The 20455-nt window shown below is 40.4% G+C and overlaps 1 pseudogene; it reads left to right on the top strand.

Moving 5' to 3' along the window:
• Positions 1-5118: 5118 nt before the first annotated feature.
• LOC124982677 (nuclear cap-binding protein subunit 2-like) lies at positions 5119-7276 on the top strand (annotated as a pseudogene).
• The last annotated feature ends 13179 nt before the right edge of the window (positions 7277-20455 follow it).

Raw genomic sequence — 20455 nt, 5'->3', positions numbered from 1 at the left:
GAGTGATCATTCATTGCCTGCATTTGCTCTCTTATCTCATCCTTTGCTTCACAAATCACTTTAATTATGTATATTCTGAACTTCTTTTCTGACATTTCTTCTACCATACTGTCACTGGATTCCATTAATATGAATCCTGGTTTGTTTGGATCATTTTCTTCCCTTGTTTTTTCATGTTGTTCATGTGTCTTCCCCTCTAGCAGTGCAGATCTGGGATATTGCAGTTTCCCCCCTATAGGCTTATAGTGACCCTATAGGTTTCCAAAACCTCTTCTTTAAGGGGGAGATCAATATTAGCAGTGCCCAGTACAGACACTATGCAGCCCTAAACTACATAGCCTCTATGAAGACATTAACAATATTGTCATAATAAACAGAACGAGTTCAATTATTATCTACAGCATAACAAATAGATTTGCAATAAGGTCTGCAGTTTCTAATGGAGGACAAAGAGGATGGGGAGGCGTGTAGGATGTAACTGTTAATGGGATAAGAAAAGAGTGTATAGGAGTTCTAGATCATAGAAGGAGTAAAAGTGTAATCAAAAGAAGTTGGTTGTTAGCATGAGAAAAGGGAGAAAGAGACTCTGAGGAAACAGGTAAACAAAAGGAAAATAGAGCAAGAAAAGTAAAGAAATAAAAACTTAAACATTTTCAAAAAGGAGAAAAAAGAAAAAGAAAAAGAAAACAAATCTACACTATAACAGTCATATAGTATTCAAACCTCCCAGTCTTCAGTAGCCTGATTTATGAGAGATACAATGAGCTTCCAGTCCCCAGCAGGTGTTTCAGGATGGGATTTGCCCCACCTAAAGATGAGAGCTACTGCTTCCAGGATAATCCAAGATGGCTGCTGTGGCTTCCAAATGTGTTGGCAAGTGGGAGCTGCAGCTCGGGATGTGGGCATGGTCAGCAGGGGGTCCTGGAAGTGGGTTGTGGTTGTGAAGCCAGAATTAAGGACAGGTAGTTAGTGTAGAAATGGGGGATTGTGTCAAATCGAGGAAATGAAGCCATGAAGCCATCTGCCTCTGAAAGTTGGAGATTGTTCCTGGAAGAATGGAATGTCAAGGATCTCCAGAGCCCATTAATTTCCAAATTTACCTGCCTTTATCAAGGACTGCAAGCATGGAGCTGCTAATTAATGCTCCCTGGGCCCTTATCTGCCTGAATCACCTTGGCCCTCCCACTGCCCATGACCTCTCACTTAATGCAAAACCAGGCCTACTCATGGAGGCAGGAAGGAGAGATAAGTGGGGGAGCGAACTGGAGAACAAAAGAGACCCTAACCTATAAAAGCTCACTTCTTGGGACTTTAGAACATCAGCCATGGCCCCCTTCTTCCTCCTGGGAGAAGTCTGTATTATTACCTTTAAATAAAACCTGCTTAATATGCTTGCCTTGGCGTGCTTCTCTAGTGTTCAATCTTCAACATTAGAAGGAGCAGAACTCGTCACTGGTAAATGGCGGTATCAGTTGGTCGGGCTGAGGGGTCCTGGAGACAGGGCTCAGTCAGTCCAGCTGGGGGTCCTACAAGTCCTGGTTGTTGTCTCAAAATGGCGGCAGCCACATGTAACCAAACCTGCAGGTACTGTGAAAGTGGATTTCCAGGCAATAGCAGGCAGCTGGTGATCCACTGGCGGTCTGTGGTCGGTCTGCTAGCTACCAGTGGACAATCAGCAGGTGGACCTCAGGTGGTGAGTGATGGGTAGGTGAAAGGTAGGCAATGGGCAGGCAAGAGGCAAACAAATGGCAAATGATAGGCACCAGTCAGTGAGAAATCTGCACTCAAAAAGTAGTTGATATGCTGGCAGACTGCAGGTGATTGCAGTAGACAAATGGGGTAAACAGCAGGGTATCAATAAGCAGCAAAAACTGCCTCACCAAGGAACAGATATCCGCTACTTCAAACTCAAGTTATGGAGCAAAAAGGAATGCCGACTCCTTCTAGTCTGCCATCTTGGATCTCCCTGAGTTAAAATTTTAAACTGCACTAGTTCCTGATTATCTGATCAACATATCCAGTTTCCAATGATTAATTCCCTCTCACGGTAAACTATAAAACTCAGACTTCTATAATTCCAGGGCTATTTTCGTACCATGAAAAATGAACTCTTCCAGTGACGGACTGATTGACCCCTCTGTAAAATAAAGGAAAGCTTGCTGATTCATTTGAGGTCTGCTTCTGTCCTGGTTATTTGTGTTTTCATAATGGTGCCAAAACTGTGTTGGTTATTTTTGCTTATAGGAGTGACACGAGAAAAATTTGTCTGACAAAGTACTATAGAACCATGTTAATTTATTCTAGATATCCACCACAGTTTGCCATCATCAGAAATGGCGGGAAGACTAAGGAATATTTTATTTATCAACATATGTATTGCTCTCAACTTTGTGCCATCCTTCATGCCAAGTGATATAAATATTAATGCATAATTCTCTTACCAACCTCATGAGATATGCCCAGTTTACAGAAGGGGCTGGTGGTGGCAGGAATGAAGTAACTTGTCCAAGGGCACTGGGCTTTGTTAAGTGGCCAGGTCAGGATTGGATCTGAGGAATCTTGCTATCTGCGCTCTTAACCACTAAACTAAACTACAGAGAGAGGGAGAGGGTGAGGGAGGGAGATCCTAGATAATGCAGCAGCCAGGTTAGCAGGTTTAACACTGGAAGTGCACACAATCCCTGAGATGTTTAACCCATTACATCCCTTTGTCCTATTTATGGAACACATATAAAAGCTTAAATCTAGACACTGTGATTTTAGCTCAGTGGTAGAGTGCTTACCTAGCTTGTGTGAGGCACTGGGTTCACTTCTCAGCATTGCATATAAATAAAGAACCATCCTCAACTAAAAAGAAACAATTTAAATTGAGAAACAAATATGCCATTTATGGCAATTTAGAAAAAAATTTATGTTTTTAGCATTCTATTCTTTTGAGAAAAGTAGTAGGCAAATCATTAGTGATAATATTCACTAATATTCCTGGTGATATCACTAAAGCAAGAATTAAAGATAGGCAGTTAGTGTAGATAAGTGGGTTTGGGAAGATGGAAGCTGGTTCGGGCCTGGGAAATTGGAGACTGCCTCTGGGGAATTGATATGCTAATGCCTCCAGAGCCCTTCCTCCACCCTCACCAAGATAACCTGCCCAGGGAATTGTTCCGCCCTGCAGGAGCTGTTGATTAATGCCTCCTGGCCTGATAACTACCTGGGCTCACCCCACCACTTGGCCCTTCCCCCTGGCCCAGCTGCTTCCCACCTTTTGGCTCACATCTGCTGGTCACACAGGCCTAGTCACATACCAAGGATGGAGAGAGACAAGAGGGGGAGGGCAGGAGAACAGAGAAAATCTAAAATGCATAAAAGGAGCAGGACTTTTCCACTTCTAGGTATACCAGCACACCAGCTATGGCCCCCTTCTTCCTCCTGGGAGAAGTGCATGTTACTATTATTTAAATAAAACTTGCTTTCTACACTAGCATGGACACTTCTCTGGTGTTTAATCTTCACATCTGGGAAGCAGAACTCATATCACCAGTAACCGGCAGCATCATTGCTGATATTATTAATGATACTAAATTACACTATAAGATTTAGATTATGATTTCCAACTTATTTTAATGTACCTGTGTCCATTTCATTGAAATATTCACAGAATTGAAAACTTGGGACTTAATTGAATAAAAATTCAGCATTTATTGAGTGCTTACAATTTATTTGCTTATAATTGACTTGTTAGGTATTAGGGCTACAGAGATAAAGACACATTTCATGCTGATAATTTAACAAGGAGTATTTAATAAGAGGCTATTTTCCTTAAAGTCAATAGGAATAAGCAGAGTCAAAGAAAATTCCAGAGCTTGAGAATTCTAACCCCCGCCTTATCTTAATCTCAAAGTTTCTACCTACTTATCTGCCAAAAAAAGAAAGCAAAAGAAACCTGAATGACTCAACAGTTTCATAAAACTCAGTGCCCTATATCCTCAGGTTTTGCATCTGCAGATTCAACCAACCACAGATGGAAAGTAATTGGAATAAAAATTGTGTCTGTACAGAACATGTTCACATGTTTTGGTCATTATTTCCTAAACAATATAGTACAACAACTGTAAGCACAAAAAGACAGCAAGCAGACCTCCACGGATTCAGAGAAGCCTTTATTCCTTCATGGATTCGTGCACCATTCTTTTGGGTCCATTTTCCGGATAGAAAATGGCCCTCACTAACAGAGGAGATTCTGGTTTCATAGGGTACAATGAGGATGATGTAATCTTTGGAAACCTGCATGTGCAGTTTTGACCATCAGGGGCTACTTGTACAGGTTAAAACCAGACCCCAAGGGAAGAGTATTCAAATCCTGCCCATTGTCATTCAGAGCTAGGTTGACATGGGGAAGGCCAAGGTTTAGGGACTGGCATTCCATATCTGCCCCTTTCCTTTAGGGCCCATTGTTATCAGGAATGCACTGGGAGAGGTTTAATGGTTGGCCAATTTCCTTCCCCACTTCCCAAGCCACACTGTCCCTCCATTTTCCTGGGGAGTTATCTTATAGGAATATTATTTTCCATAACCCTTCATTCCAGACTCTGAAAAGGGGGAGGGAATTGGGGCACTGAGTCAGTTCTGGCTGCTTCAAGCTGAGAAGGGGCAAAGTGGGGGGACCCTCCTTTCAGAGTTCTGGAACAGAGTATGCTCCCCCTGGTGGGTAAAGGTGTGGGGGAGGGGACCTTGAGGTCATCATAGGTGGAATTCCCCTTAGTGTTCTCAGTAAGTCAGGAGGTGAGCAGGAGAATGGCAGCCACGTGTTCTGGGAGGCAGCTGGGCCCAGTTAAGGTACACTTATTAAGAATAGGCAGGGGAAAGTTTATTAACAGTACAGTGAAATCAGGTGATTATAAGAAAGGTGATGATTAATTGATTGCTAATACTAGGAAAACAATTTTCCAGTGTCAAAACAGGACATATTCTTCTAAAATGCCAGGAATCATACACCTCAAGTACATAGCAGGTAAAATAGTTGGGACCCTATTTTCCTTAGTCAGGGCCATGGGCCCTACTCAGATTTAGGGAGTACTCTCCATGATTCCAGGAGTGTGGATCCTTCAGAGCACAGCAAGCATGATTAGCCTTGGAATCATAGTTTCCAGGTACTTTAATCATTACCATCCTGCTTCACAAATTATGCAAAATAAGAATAGAAATAAAATTAACAGTATAGCTATAACTAGTAACCTACCTACATGTATAGAGAAGTATTTAAAAGGGTTCAGGGAAGAAATTCCTTCAGGTAAACTGCCCCAAACTTCTTCATTATCAAGAATGGGCCATGGCCAAAACCTGAGATTGTAATTTTAACACATCTAAAGAAGCATTATGAAAAGAATCTAGTCCCATTAGGTGATTGCGGACATTTCGCCATTGAATCTCAGTATCATTATGTGGAACTCTAGTAACACAAAATTGGGTAATTTTCCATTAAAGAAACTATTATCTTTCTTTTTAAACCCAGTTATGGCTGTATTTTGGTTACAACAGCTTTTGCTAGGCATTCAAGACCAAGCTGGTCAAATTGACCTTGTTCCTATCTGCTGTTAGGAGTCAGCCAAGTTCCCATAGGGGTCACTCTTGGGGCAACTTCTTAGCTCTTTTAGTGCCATCTGCTAGGTGGGGTCTCCTTAATGAGGTGGCTTCCCTTGGAAGCATCAGGGATGTCTCCCTTTTCCAATAACCCTCCTCTTTGCAGCAGGTGCACTGATTGGCTTTCTGTTCTCCAGTGGTCTCATTAATCTCCCTGATCGGGAGGTCATGTGGCCCAGAGTTGCAAAGTTCCTTAGAGAAGTTCTCCCATTCCCTGGATTCAAGTTGACTCAGAGGACAAGAGCCAAATACTGGTTTCTTGACCTTTTTGTGTAAATCTTGATCATAAACTTGATCTTAAACATCCAACAAGGCAGTTTTACCAGTCTTCATACTGGGCTTTAACTCTAATGTCTATAAACTTATAGTCATTTACCCTTTTATTTAATTGGGATCTGCATTAGTATGGGAAGTTACCATTATATACTATCTGTCCTGTAGGTGACGACTTATTATTTCAAGTTAACCTAGGTTATGTGTTCTTGAAGCAGTACCACTGCAAAACATTAACAGGTAACAGTTTTACAAAATGAAATTATCAAGAGTAAAAATATATTCAGCTTGCATGACAGCTATCTTAAATCTTGACTGAGTTACACGTTATATCCCCTATTTGAGATCACAACAAAAACAAATCTTTTGAATACAACTTTAAATGAGCTGGAGTCTGGCCTACTTTGGAGTCATTTTAACATGCAGTGAGGTGGGAGTCAGAGCCTTATCTCAGGTAGCATGGGGCTCTTCACAAATCTTAGGTAGAGTGTTCTAATTCTGATGCTGATCTTTGCCTCTTTCTTTTTTTGCCAAACACATATTAGCAAGATTTTATTTTCTAACATTTCTTCTCTTAGAGCTACAACTTTAGGAAGCAGGTGGTCTTTTCTCATCAGGTACAGGTGTACCAACCCCTTTTCCATTGTATAACACAGATTACCATCTTTCCAGCTTTTGCTCAACATCCAGCTGCAATTAAGATTCTACTTTTGCCTATGTCAGGTGGCTTCCCGAGGAGCTGTGCAGCGACTCCTATGTGGACTTGAGCCAGTGCCAGGACTAGTACTTTTGACAATGAAGAACAAGAGAAATCACTGAAGAAAAACTGTATATAGTATGTTGGAAATCTTTACTTTTATGTAACTGAAGAATTTATGAACTCTTCAGCAAAAGTAGTGATATAAAGATCATTAAGGGTCTGGGTAAAGTAAAAAAAAAAAAGAAAAAAGAAAAGAAAAACAGCATGTAGATTCTGTTTTGTGGAATACTATTCAAGAGCAGATGCAGAAAATGCCTTGTGGTACATAAATGGAACACATCTAGATGGCCTGATTGTTTGCACAGACTGGGATACAGGCTTTAAGAAGGGCAGGCAGTGTGAACATGAGTGATCAGGGGACCAGGTTTGAAATGAGTATTGTCAGGGCTATGATGCTGGGAGAGACAGCTTTGGAAAACTGATACAAAAGCGGTGAGTGATGAGAGCTCCATCAGTGCAAAACTCATTCCACTGACCTGCTGAATTTGTTGAAGAGCATTACACAGGGTCTGATCAACGTCTCTATTGAGCTGGAAGCCTTTACATGGTTTGTTCTAAAAATTATTATTAAAAGATAGAATACAAAAGAATGTCTTTAATTCTAGTCTTAGAATTTGGGCCATGTGTTGTATTATCAGATAATTTTCATTACCAGGTCAAAAATTGTGTTCTCTGGGGCTGGGGTTGTAGCCCAGTGGTAGAGCACCTCTTTGCATGTGCAAAGAAAAAAAAAAAAAAAAAAAGTTTCTTATTAACAGGTTTGATTTAAAATGTTGAATATTCTGTCAGCCCCAAATACTCTTTTTAAAGGAAAACTGGAAAAATATAAAAATTCATTTTACCATTCTTGTGTCTTTTTTTTTTTTTAAGGTGGCCACAATTTCAATGAGTAATTTATTTAACAGACCAGCTTCTAGAAACTACAGACATTCATTCCCACTTCTATGCTAACAAACAGAGCTAAAACCAGCTGAAATATTAACAAACAGAGCTAAAACCAGCTGAAATGTTTAGACTCTACAAATTGTGCTGCCTTTGGTCTCGAGTCACCACGTTTACATTCTTTCAACTTTAAGCAAGTGGTTCTCCTTATCAGACATTTAATTTCATTATAACTAACTTATTTTTTAAAATTTATTTTTATAGTAAACAAATGGGGTACAGGTTGTTTCTGTTTGTACATGCCTCTTTCTTAAATGTCATTTTAAGAAGTTTACATATATTGTTTCCTGAGTCTATATGAACATTAGTTAACACACTATAACATTATATCTAAAACATGAATCAAAGAAAGGCTGAGTTTTTACCTTTCCTTTTGTGTGGAAAAGTGACAAAATGCTTTCCTGTTTCATGATATTAACCTTTAAAAATATCAGGCTCTCAATATTTTTCAGAAATACATTTACATTTTTATCCAAGTGTAGAAGGTTAACATAAGGTTCAGGTCCAGTTACAGAACATTAAATGATATAAATAAGTTCCCAAAAAAATTTACTATTCTTCTAAGTTTAAAATTACCCTTACAGACAAGTTTAGCTTAGCGAATAGTAGCTTGATAAAAATGTTCTTTTAAACTTTCTACCTTAAAGACTTGTATACCTGGAAGGTATGAACACATTTAGTATGCCATACTGATGTTTTTATATTAACCAAGTTTAGCTTTTAAAGGGAAATTTAGAATCTGTAATGTAGCATAATACTCTAACAGTTGTGCAACCATAATTGTACAAACCCCAATTGCTTTAAGACCAATTTTTTTTTTAAGAATAAAACTTAACAGACACAGTGTTAAGAGTAAATTAGTGTTTTTAAGAAATCCTTGTCAGTTCAACATATGGATTAAACTTTGGTTTATATCAGTACATTAGTATTTGACCTTAGGAAAAAACTTAAGTAGCTCTGATTGTCTCACATACATATAACCAACTTAGTTACACACAAACTTGTTGAAAAGTGCCCTTTACTTACACACAGACTTTCTTAGCACTTACTTAGACCCTCATGTATTTCATCACACAAAGACTTTCTTACCCAGAAACATTTTCTTTTTTCTTCTAGGTATGAATATATTTCCATACCTAGAAGCTTCTATTTTCTCTTTCCTATCTGTGACCTCTTTTATTCACAATCTGAGACAACCCTTATGAAATTTATGAATTTAAATAAATTACTCCATTTTAATTAGAAGAAATATTTTGTTATTTACAGAACACTAAGTGAAATACAGATGTAAGTTTTGGACCCCTTTTACATACAGTTGCATCTGTTTGTTCACCAATTTATGAAAACACAAAAAATGTTCAAGTATATCACCCCATGGACTTCAGGAAGTTAAGAGTACTTTGTTATATTTAACAACATTTTGACTTTATAAATTAATCAGATGTTTCTAACAGACACATTTATGAAGATTAATCCCATATATGTCAAATCTAATTTACTTAATAACTCTAATAATGAAGATATCAGACAAGTGTATTGACAGCATTGCTCTCTTCCTTGTTGAAAAAAAAAGTCCTAGAAATAATGGATTTATATCTTTACATTGTCATATGTGTACATAATGTAAACTGAACCTTTTAAATCATGTGAATTAAAGGTACTTGGATCCATTTTTTAAATATTTGGAGAATTTCTTGATCAAAGGTTCCATATTTGGGCCATTGGTGCAGATTATCTAATTCATATTGTGGCTAAATTTGAGTGCTGAGCTAAATGAGACGTTCAATTTTGAGGTCAGTTTGGGAGTAAAGGGTCTTAAAATTACTGGAGACGACCCAAAGGGTAGTCCTGTGGAATTGATTGATTCCCATGTTGTGGGGTGGTGAACAGGGTGTCAGATTGAAACCAAAGGTCCCCTGGATTCTTCTGATACCACACTGGACAGTGCCCCCAGAAATGGGGGAATGTCCCCACCCCCATTTCAATGGCGGGAGTCCCTTGAGCCAAAAGGTGGGGTCTCGGGGCAGGATACCTATCTGCTAAAGACCAAATGGATGGAAGTTTCACTCCAATTTCAATGGTGGAGGGATCCCTGGCGTCCTGTGGTCCAAAAGGTGTGGGTCTCAGGACCAGATGCCTATCTGCTAAAGACCAGACGTACAAATGGATAGATGAACGCGAATGGACGGACCGGATTTTACCTCTCTGGAGAATTTAAAGGCCAGTGTTGGATACAGGAACGAAATTGCAAAATCGGGGGTCTCTGATCTAGAGGTCTGCAGGGTATTGGGAAGGGTTGGGAAGGGAAGGATCAGGGAGAGGATAGCAAGGGAGTGGGAAGGGGGTCAGAAAGAGGATGCCTCCAGTATCAATAAAGGACTCATACAAATCCTTGCACCCTCCGCTGCGTAGCATAGGCTGCAAAAACCTAGCCCAGGGTTGGGGGTCAGTTACGGGTCGCGAACCAGCAACTGTTAAGCCAAAGTGGACTCGGAGGGTGTGGAGGGTCTCTTTCTGCAGGGTGGGGTGTGCACAGTCAGTTTGGGGATTCAGCCATAGTAAGCTGGGGGAGACCCCCGACTTCAGAGGACCATAGAGGTGATGGACTCTCAACAGCCACTTCCCAGTTCTCATCAGCCATTTAACTTAACCGCAGGAGAAGGAGGAAGGGTTAATTTTACCTTACACCCATTTCCCGGCCAGGGAACCAAAGTGTAAGTGTGCAAAAGATCGGCAAGCAGACCGCCAGGGACTTCAGGCGCCATTCGCGATGCAAAAATGACCCTCATTTGCAGGGGGGAATTCTGGTTTTATAGGGTATGAGGAGGAGGATGTAATCATTATGCACGTGTAGTTTTACCCATCAGGGGCTAATTGTACAGGTTAAAACCAGTCCCCGGAGGGATGAATATTCAGATCTTGCCCATTGTTACTCAGGACTAGGTTGACATGGAGAAGACCAAGGTTTAGGGCCTGGCAGTTCCATATCCACCCCTTTGCTTTAGGGCCCATTGTTATCAAGAATGCACTGGGAGAGGTTTAATGTTTGGCCAATTTCCCCTCCCACTGTGAGCTACACAGTCCCTCCATTTTGGGGGGGAGGTGTCTTATAGGAATATTATTTTCCATAATCCTTCAACAACTATTTACATACATTTGCATAGTATTAGGTATCATAGAGATGATTTCAGTATATAGGAGCATGTTCATAGGTTATATGCACATAGCTATGCAAATAGTATATACATTTTATATAATGAACTTGAAGTTTCCAAGGATTTTTTTTTTTAATCCACAGAGAAACCTAGCACCACTTCCAGCTGACAGAGAGAGATGACTGTACAGGTGATTCTAGTCAATCCTAAGGCAGGACAACAGATGGACTATAATCAACTCAGTCAAACTGGATTCAGGATGAGGGTGGATGGGGAGGGAGACAGGTCTTAAGGAGCTGGTATATCTACTTCCCCGGGACTGCACAGGGAGTAGGCCAAGTTAAGACAGAATATCTCAGCTCTTCAGGGACTTCTCTTAGCACCCATGTGGCGTCCTAGATTAGAACCCTCGCTCTGCAAGGGACTGTTACATTCCTCATTCAGTGTTTGGATGTGGTTTCTCCCCAAGGATGTTGAAGGCTTGACCCCCAATGTGGTAGTGTGGGAGGTGGTGGAAATTGGGGCTTGATGGGACGTTGTTTGGTCCTAGGAAGCATGACCTTGGAAAGGATTAAGGTAGTTTTCATGCATCAAGAGTTCTGGGGAGAAGGTAGTTAAAAAACAATAAGCCTGGCCATTCCCCCAGCCCTTTGGTTTCCTGTCTGGCTGCCATCTCTCTCTCCTTCTCCAACTCTCTCTTTCTGTCATGTGCTCCCAACATAGTGATACCATCTGCCATGAGGTCCTCACCAGAGCCAAGCTGATGCCAGCGCCATGCCCTTGAACTTTCAGCATAGTGAGTTAAATAAACATCTTTTCTTTATAAAGTACCCAACCTCAGATATTTCATTATAACAAAATGAAAAGGATTATTCATACAGTGCTACAAAGCAAGTGGGTGTTGGAATTAGTAATGGAAAGAAACAAGATCTAAGGGAAAGGAACCTGCTTGGGATGTATCCCTTAGTTTAATCTCCCTTTTGTTCTATCAAAGATAGGGATTTAGGATTAGGAGAGAGATATATGGAATCTGAAGGAAAACACCCTCAAGTCATTGAAATGCGGAATCAAGCCACTGAGATGCAGAAAACAGTTGTAAACCTGGGCCTGTGCCCTTGTAAAATGAGGGAAATACATAAGCACTGGAAAACTGGCCTGAAATTGTGCAACTCCACCCTGAATCCACCTCCAGTCTGGCCCATGATACAGCTGTTCTGTAGCTATTGGACCCCAGCCCAAGTCATGGGTGCTTCGAGATAGCCTGCATTCTCCCTTGAATGTGTATCTACCTTCCTAAATAAACCTCTGTCTATACCTTTGTCTGGGTCATGCTGCAATTCTTTTCCTTCATGTATGCCAAGAACCCTGCTGGTCCTGAGTTCCCCCCTCTCTTCTACAACCCCTCAGATCCTTCTCTGGAAACATCTCTTCTCCCATGACATACCTATACCCATTGCTTAACACCAAAAACCTAGATCTGGTGCTTTAGAAAAGAGGTGGTGTGCTATCTTCACACAGGCGTGTGTGTGTGTGTGTGTGTGTGTGTGTGTGTGTGTGTTTTAAGGTTCAGTCTCACCAGGCTAAAATCAAGGTACCAGTTGGGTACCTTCTTATCTGGAGATCTCACAAGGAAAGAAACTGTTTCCAAGCTCATGAAGTTTGTTGGTAGAATTTGGTTCCTTGTGGTTGTAGGACTGAAGTTCTTGTTTTCTGTCTGTCCGTCAGACAAGAACCCCTGCCAGCCTCTGCAGGTCACCCTTACCCTTGTCATGCAGACCCCTCTGTGGACCATTACTCAAAGGCTGGTAGGAGGAGTTCTCTCACTTCAAATGATCTCCTTTCATTGAATGCCTGGATTCTTCTAAAGCACACATCTGATCAGGTGTTGTTTATTTGGGATACTTTTCTTCTTGATTAATTCAAACTCAATTGAGTAGAGCCTTTAGCTACATCTGCAAAATTGCTTCACTCTTGGCCTACAACCTGGCCTACGCACTGGAATGGAATCCCATCAAGTCACCTGCATCCTTCCCACATACACAGATGCAGTCATACAAGGAATGTATACCAGGAGGGCATTCTAGAATTCTGCCTATCCTGCCTACTTAGTCATACCCAGCTCCAAGGGAGGGCCTTAATAAGGGCTGAGTAACGCTTGATAGATGCCTTATGATTCATCTATTGGTTCACTTGGGAAATTCACAAGAATTTTCTTTGTACCACATTTACATATTATACACAATCTTGCCACACCCTATAAAAACATTATCTTTCTGGGAAATGCTACAGTCTGGAGGAAGCATGTTTTGTTATTCCAACGCCCTTTATTCTGTGTGTCCCAGTGAACATGGTAACATAGTGTGCAGTCAGAAGAACATGTCACATGGCATAAGGTATAATTTTGGAAATACCCTTAGTCTAAATGGGGGGAAACTAAAACCTAAATGGGACCAAACTCTCCCAGTCCCCTGGCTTTGGGTCTCCTGTAGTGCTGTCTTGCCTGAGATTTCCAAGGGCTGATGGGGCCTAGCTATCAAAGGAGAGATATATTAATTGATTCGATTCCTAACAAGTGATCTGTTGAATGGGCAACAGCTAGAAAATGGAAAAAACACTAGCCAACATGAATGGGTCAGGGCATTTTCCACTTAAAATGTTAAATTTTGGAATGACCGCTATTACACAAGGAAGGACTTTGGTAAAACTTGTCTTCAAGTTCACTGAAGTTGAATTAATTGAGTCAAGAACTAATTCTTTCATATAGAAGAATTAAAGTCTTTTTCTCATTTACAATAGGAAAAAGGTGTATTCATATTAATAGATTCCATGAGCAGTATTACAATTAGAAAGTAAGGAACTTACAAAGTCCCTCAAGGTCTATAGGATTGAAACAGCCACACAATTATCTTGTCATTTTCTCTACCCAGGTTACTGACATCTGGCTGCCCACTGTTCTCTACTACCCTCCCCTATCCAAGTGAACTTCACATCTCTTTCAGGCTGAACTTCTGAAGGAAACCCAGCAGTGTTAGTTTTCCCTTGAGGAAGAATCCTTTATGGGTGACAAAAAGCGGGATTAGGCTTGAGAAAAATGTGTGGGATTTGAAATCTAGAATTTCAAAGTCAAATATCAAGAATGTTTCTGGGTGTTGCAAGCTAGACCCCAGTACGTGTCCTGACCTTGAAAGACCCTAAGCCCCCCTGTCCAAGGAAGAACTCACGTAATCACTGGCTGCAAAAGCAAGAGGCAGTTTATTGGTTACACAGGCGCCTGCGGGTGCTCAGTAAAACCTCAGCCGGAGCTTCGGTGAACTGGCACACCGGGCTTTGGGGTACAGGTTTTTTATAGGGTAAAGGGGCAGGTTTCGCGCGCATGGTAAGCAACAGATTTCCTATTGGTTATTTTGAATCCAGCACGTACACAGCACCTAGGTTACTTGAAGGGTAAGGTTATTATATCCCAAAAAAAATCCACAATTATTACTTGGTATTCTTGGTATTTTTATGGTTCCTGGTTCCCGCTTATCAGTTCCTGATTGTTCAGGCACTCCCTGGGACCCGATGATCTATGCTTTCCCAACCGCCCTATTCTTTCTTAACCTAGTTATCAGTTTAACGACCTCCAGGTAGGCCGTGCAACCTTCCCAGGGGGGGGGGTTTGGTAGAGTGTCCTAGGTCATGGGTTTAAGACAAAGAGCTGGGGCCTTTCATTTCCCCCCTTTTTCTTTATCATGGATAGAATCTTATATCCATTTGTCCATCCTGCCTCGGTTATGCTGATGTTCTAAAAGTCCCAAGAAGTGAGCGCACCCTACATCTTTTATAGGTTAAAGTCTCTTTTGTTCTCCAGTTCTCTCCCCCCTTACCTCTCTCTCCTTCCTGCCTTCGTGACTAGGCCCGGTTTTGCATAAGTGAGAAGCCAAGGGCAGGGGGAGGGCCAAGGTGATTCAGGCAGGTAAGGGCCCAGGGGGCATTAATTAGCATCTCCTTGCTTGCAGTCCTTGATAAAGGCAGGTAAATTTGGTCATCAATGGGCTCCGGAGATCCTTGACATTCCATTCTTCCAGGGGCAGTCTCCAACTTCCAAAGGCAGATGGCTTTATGGCCTCCATTTCCTCGAATTGACCCAATTTCCTATTTCTACACTAACTACCTGTCCTTAATTCTGGCTTCATTCCCCCCTTTAGCTATAGGAACTCCCAACTGCTTTAAGGGAAAGGGGGCGTCAGTCGTTCTGGCTGCTTCGAAGCTGAAAGGGGGCAGTGAGGGGCAAGCAGTTTGGAGTTTCTTTTAAAAAATCGGGTCAATCGAGGGGTCCAAGGTAGAAGTCTGGTTGGGGAAGAGCAGGTTGTAAAGTCATCTGGGGGTGGGTGCTTCTATGACAGAAGAACAAAAAGACATGAGTACTGAAATGCAATTAGTACAAAGTAAATGTTGCAGCATCTGGAACATGCCACTGAGTATCATGAAAATGACAGAAGTCAATCTCTCACCAGGAGGTGGAAGAACTGAGAAATTGTTCCCATAACTAGACCTAGCAAAGGCTGGAAAGGACAAGGCCTTTATTTGGGAACTTTAACATTGTCCAGGTTATCAGGAATGTAAACACAACATTTAACTCTTAATGTCATAGATATCCCAAAAAATATAGTTAAGCTACTTAAGTCATCTGATTTTGTAAAATATCCCTTTATTGGTATAACCTGTGTTTAGTAGAGAGCTCTATACTTCTGTTACTTAGGGCTAGGTAATCATACAAGCAAACATAGATCAAGTCTACCTGTATAGCTTAGGAAGGTCTGCAGGCCTTAAACTGACTAAAAACTTCTGACTCTGGCAGTTTCTCTTGATAGTTATCAGGCACATTTGCTGAAGAATCTTTCTTTCATTTGTAGCTTCCAGTTTTTATTCTAGTGGACTAACACAAGTGTACATCTTAAGTTACATTTAACTGTTATTTCTTTTAAATGCCCGAGAATGGTTATATTTTGGTTTTAACTGTTTTGCTGGGTGTCTAACATCAAGTTGGTCAAATTGACCTGGTTCCTGTCTTGTTAAAGAGTCAGCTGAGTTCCCACAGGGGCCACTTGTAGAGAACTTAAGGGCAGCTTCTTAGCTCCACCAGTGCCATTGGTTAGGTAGGGTCTCCTTGATGAGGTGACTTCCTTTGGAAGCATTAAGGGATGTCTCCCTTTTTCCATGACCCTCCTCTGCAGCAGATGCACTGAGTGATTTTTCATCCTCTAGTCTCAACAATCTCCTTGATCAGGAGGTTGTGTGACCCAGAGTTGCAAAGCTCCTTAGAGAAGTTCTCTTATTCCCTGGGTTCAGGCTGACTGAGGGCAAAAGATCCAAATACTGGTCTATCTTGCCTTCTGTATTTAATTCCAATCTCTAAGTTTGATCTTAATCATCCAGCAAGCCAGTTTCACCAGTCATAAAGTAAGAGTACTGGGCTTTAACTTTAATGTCCATAACTTTACAGTTATTTACCCTTTTATCTAACTGGAGTCTGCATTAGTTCTGGAAGTTACCACTATCTGTTCTGATATCTGTTACCACTATCTGTTAGGTGATGGCTTATTATCATAAGTTACCTAGGTTGCGTGTTCTTGAAGCAGCTACTTCTGCAAAACATTAATAGGTAACAGTTTTACAAAATGAAATTAGCAAGAGTAAAAATATATTCTGCTTGTATAATAGCTATCTTGAATTTTGACTGAGAACCACATTATATTTCCTATTTGAGATCATGGTAATTTTACAAAAAAAAACCAATCTTTTGATTATAACTTTAAATAAGCTGAAGTCTGACTTACAAATAAATAAGCTGGAGTCACTCTAACATGCAGTAAGGTGGGAGGCAGAGCCTTATCTCAGGTAAGGCATGGCTCTTTACAGACCTTAAGTGTTCTAATCCTACAACTAATTTTTGCCCCTTTTTCCATGACCAGCATGACCAAATTTTCAAGTTCAGTGAGGGTCAAAGGAGTATTAGAAAATAAAGGTTTATAAACACAGATTTTGAAGATTAAGCTGAGATCAGATGGAGCTCTATTCTCTGATGGAAATGTAGATCTAAAGAGTTATGTTAGCAATCTTTATACATGTCTTATTATTAAGTTAAAGACTATGTAAGCATTATTCTTTGTTTTTAGGAGAGTTACAGAGACTAGACCATCTATGCAACTTTTTCCCACAACTGCAAAGTGCAATGTTAGGAACTCTGTGTAGCTCTCAAATAAGTCCACTGTCCAAAGTTACTGTAAGGTGGGCAGGAACTAGAGAAGGGAACTGATGAAACACTGGTTATCTAGCAAAACAATTTCTTTCTGCCCAAGAGCTGTGTGCCTGATATCAATGTAAGAGCTGATAGGACTCCTGTACAGAGCCTCCCCAGGGAGGTTACTGCCACAGCAGTTAGGCATCTTGTGCTCCTACACAGGAACACTTCCAGGCACCAGGCATGCTACAGTCATGAAGTCAGGGACCCCAATCTCAGTCATTGTTGTCCCATTTTTGCTATAATGCATTATATTCTTTCTTAAATTGTCATTTAAGAAGTTTATATATATTGATTTCTGAGTCCATATGAACATTAGTTAACACAGTCTAACATTATATCCAAAACAGGAATCAATCAAAGAAAGGCTGAGAGAGCTTTTAACTTTTCTTTTGTGTAGCAAAATGCTTTTACCTTCTATAATATGAACCTTTAAACAAATCAGGCTGTCAGTAACTCTTAGATATACATTTACATTTAAATTTGAAGTTCTTTATCTCAGTGTAAAAAGTAACAAATTTTACACGTGCCCCATTGATAGCAGGTCCTATAATAGAACATTAAATGATAGAAATTGATCCCCAATAAAATTTACTCTTTATAAGCTTAAAATTACCATTACAGACAAGTTTATCTGGAGAATAGCAGCTCGATAAATTTCCTGCTTTAAAAACTTGTATACCTGAAAAATATGAACACATTTAATATACAACTAGAAACCATTTTACAATTACCTTGACACTTTTTTTCTTACCAAATTTAGTTTTTTTAAGAAAAATTTAGACTCTGTAACACAGTACAATACTTTAACAGTTGTTTAACCATAATTGTATACACCCCAATTTTTAAGACTAATTGTTCTAAAGAATAAAACTTAATAGACACAAAGTTAAGAGTAAATTAGTGTTTCTAAGAAATCCTTGTTATTTTACCATATAGATTAAACTTTGGTTTATATCAGAACATTAGTATTTCACCTTAGGAAAAACCTTAAATAGCTTTAGCTGTCTCACATACATACAACCAACTTAGTTACACGCAAACTTGTTGAAACTTGCCCTTTACATACACAGACTTTCTTAGCACTTACTTAGACCCTCATGTATTTCATCATACAAGCACTTTCTTACCCAGAAACATTTCCTTTTTCCTTTTACTAAATATATTTCCATACCCAGAACCTTTTATTTTCTTTTTCCTATTTGTTGACCCCTTTTTGTTCCCATTCTGAAACAACTCTTATGAAATTTCTGAATTTAGATAAATTGCTCTATTTTAATAAGATTAAATAGTTTGTTGTTTATAGTACTCTAATTGAAACACAGTTGAAACTTTTGGGACCCTTTGTATATAGAATTCCACTTGTTAGGACATAACTCTTAGTAACTTTGTTTTTAGTTTAGTGATGACACAAAGCAAGTTTAAACCCTTTTATTTACTAACCTATGAAAACACCAATAATGTTTGAGTATGATACCCCATGGAATTTAAGGAGTTAAGAGTACTTGATGTTATTTAACAATGAGCATTTTAATTTTGCAAATTAATCAGATGTCACCAACAAACACATTTGAGTAGTCCCATACATGTTAACTCTAATTCACTTATTCTGTAAAAACCAAGAAAGCAGGCAAGTGTCCTGAACAGTATTTGCTGTCTCTTTCCTGTTGAAGAAAAGTCCTAGGAACAATTGATACTAGACATTTTATTAACATCAATATTTTATTTGCTTGACCACCTAGAGACTTGTGAGTTATTTTCAAAGACATTTTACTTTCATTAGTTTACCCAATTTGAATTGAACCTTTAAATCACGTGAATTAAAAGTATTTGGATCCATTTTAAAAAATTTAATTTTTATGCGCGCTTATATTTAACACAAAACGAAAGGCCTTGTAATATTCATCTCCATTGCAATGTAGCAGATGTTTAAAAATAACTCGAGTTGGATAAAAAGAACTGATCAAAAATCATTAACCTAGGTCTGTAGGATCGAGGGTGAGACTCAGAGGGGTCACCATGGATTGCCCCATTTCAGTCTTGCTGGTAAAAAAAGGAATTTAAGAAACAGGCACACAAGAAAACATAGACCAGACAACAGATTACAAGCGCTGCGCGTCTTGGTCGGAGAGTGCAAGCCCCTCCGGCCAAAAACAAGTCCCGACGAATCGAGCACCAAACAAGTCCCGACGGATCGGGCACCAAACAAGTCCCGACGGATCGGGCACCAAACAAGTCCCGACGGATCGGGCACCAAACAAGTCCCGACGGATCGGGCACCAAAACCCCTAGGACGTCTCCCAGGGTAGCAGGAGAGAAGTCAGAGTTCGTCAACTCCCTCTCAGACTGCCCAAACTACAAATGGAACACGCGTGCCCTACAAAGTACAATCGCTGCGCTTCAGAACGAACAAGACAAAGCAACTACACAAGACAGACAAAGACAGACAATAACCCCCTGCTGGCCAGCTTAACTCACCTCCCAGAGTATTTGGCCGTTCCTCGGGCAGGGGTTTGGGGTGTCGAGGGGAAATCTCGGTGGGACCTCCAAATGAAAGACCCTAAGCCCCCCTGTCCAAGGAAGAACTCACGTAATCACTGGCTGCAAAAGCAAGAGGCAGTTTATTGGTTACACAGGCGCCTGCGGGTGCTCAGTAAAACCTCAGCCGGAGCTTCGGTGAACTGGCACACCGGGCTTTGGGGTACAGGTTTTTTATAGGGTAAAGGGGCAGGTTTCGCGCGCATGGTAAGCAACAGATTTCCTATTGGTTATTTTGAATCCAGCACGTACACAGCACCTAGGTTACTTGAAGGGTAAGGTTATTATATCCCAAAAAAAATCCACAATTATTACTTGGTATTCTTGGTATTTTTATGGTTCCTGGTTCCCGCTTATCAGTTCCTGATTGTTCAGGCACTCCCTGGGACCCGATGATCTATGCTTTCCCAACTGCCCTATTCTTTCTTAACCTAGTTATCAGTTTAACGACCTCCAGGTAGGCCGTGCAACCTTCCCGGGGGGGGGGGGGGGGGTTTGGTAGAGTGTCCTAGGTCATGGGTTTAAGACAAAGAGCTGGGGCCTTTCAACCTGGCCTTCCAAACTCTTTTAAAGGGGAGTGAAAAACCTGTAACGATGTGAGCGTGGGCTAGTTCAGTAAGAAGTGCCGCCGAGCACTAAAGTCATTCTGGCTTTGGAGGGATTCTTACCAGTGACCAGAGCTTCATCCCAAAGATATAAAATAACTAGGATTCTCATTCACTTTATTAGGAATGCAAAATTAGGCACTTAGAAAGTCAGTTTAGCTGTTTTCTATAAAATTAAACGTACATTTATTGCATGAACCAGTCATTCTATTCTACTGCTAGATGTTAGAGAAATGAAAATACACATATGCAAAAACAAACA

The sequence above is a fragment of the Sciurus carolinensis genome, chromosome 4 (genome assembly GCF_902686445.1).
Source record: "Sciurus carolinensis chromosome 4, mSciCar1.2, whole genome shotgun sequence".
Lineage (NCBI taxonomy): Eukaryota > Metazoa > Chordata > Mammalia > Rodentia > Sciuridae > Sciurus > Sciurus carolinensis.
Note: the sequence above shows the minus strand (reverse complement) of the source record. Positions and strands in the feature narration are given on the sequence as shown.